Source organism: Phalaenopsis equestris, unplaced genomic scaffold, assembly GCF_001263595.1.
Source record: "Phalaenopsis equestris unplaced genomic scaffold, ASM126359v1 Scaffold224087, whole genome shotgun sequence".
NCBI lineage: Eukaryota > Viridiplantae > Streptophyta > Magnoliopsida > Asparagales > Orchidaceae > Phalaenopsis > Phalaenopsis equestris.
The window spans coordinates 46,555-47,997 of record NW_018242179.1 but is presented as its reverse complement, the minus strand read 5'-3'; positions in this window follow the sequence as shown (position 1 = coordinate 47,997).

Here is a 1,443-nt window from a genome sequence, read left to right as displayed (position 1 = left end):
ATATATATATATATAATTGATTAGTAGTATTTCGAGCCAAAACTAATCGAACACGAACGAGCCAAACACGAGCTTCTTAACGAGCCGAACACAAGTTGTTCGTGAATAACAAGCCATTTTGATAGCCCTAATAACAACCCCAAAAGACGAGACTGAGATCATGGAAGAAGGAGAATTCCAATGGGTGACAAAACCCTAGGAGATCCACCTGTGCCTGACATTCTAAAATGGAAATCGTTCATAAGGCTTTTGAAGATTTGAAACAATTGGTACATTAAAATGTTGGTCTTTTTGATGGGAGACATGTGATATTATAATTATAAAAAGTAGAGGACTATGACAAAATGTTTTCCAAAAATCACATGACAATTGATGGGTAATATATAAAATTGCTCTATAGTTCCAGTCTAGTTTAAACTACCTAGCATAAAGTTGTCTACTTTAATCACCAAGTCCTCTATTTTATTGAAGTTGCATAGGGAGACCTATGAAATTGGACATACCCACCTTCAACCTATGTAGGCCATCAGTTGCAAGGATTCTGGTTGAAAGTTATATCAGTCTTCCTGACGTGGAAGAAATATGGCTTGGTACTGCCCAATATGGGTATTGGTAGCCAATTTTCATAGAATAAAAACCTTATTACTGTAATCACTGTAAATTGATTGGGCACACACCTGCTAGATGTTTTAGACTTCATCCACAATTGAAATCTAACCTTCCCGTGCATTTGGATTCTGCAGTTCCTAACAACATCACCCAAGTGGAGGAAAATATAGCAGAAACTGAAGATCTTCCATAAAAGATGAATGAAAATTTATCTCATCGGGCTATTCCTAACCAACCAGTTTCGCAGTTACTTCGTACTGTTGTTGAGACACTTCTTCTTCAGATCATAAATACTATAAATTTGGTTGTAGCAGATGCTAGCCAATGTGTTTCAGAACCACTTGTCGCAAGATAAGAGGGTAATCAAGCCCTGGAGGAGCGCCACGATCAAGGTGTGCTGCAAGCTGAGACTGCTCAGCAATTTAAGGATCAACATACCCCCCAAGGTGAGCTCTCCATTGAAGATCCACAAATAGATCATATGGGACAAACACTGGCAGATGAATTTAAAGTTTATAAATATAGGAAGAAGAAAAAAGGAATGTTATAACTTAGGAATTTTCAGGATGACTGTTTGTTAGTTTCGGGTGGAAGCCAACATCTCAGTTTGGTGTTAGACTCTCATCCTGGAACCAGGGGGAGGGGAAGTGGTAAATGCAGTCACCATGAATAGGAGTATTTCTTTTTTTTTTTTTTGGGTATACAAGTATTTTAAAGCCTCTTTTTGAGTTAGGTGTATTTCCAGTGAGTGGGCTCTTTGTACCCACTCACTAAAACCTTTATATCTTCCCTTTTACATCAATGAATTTGTTTTATTATAATATATATATATAT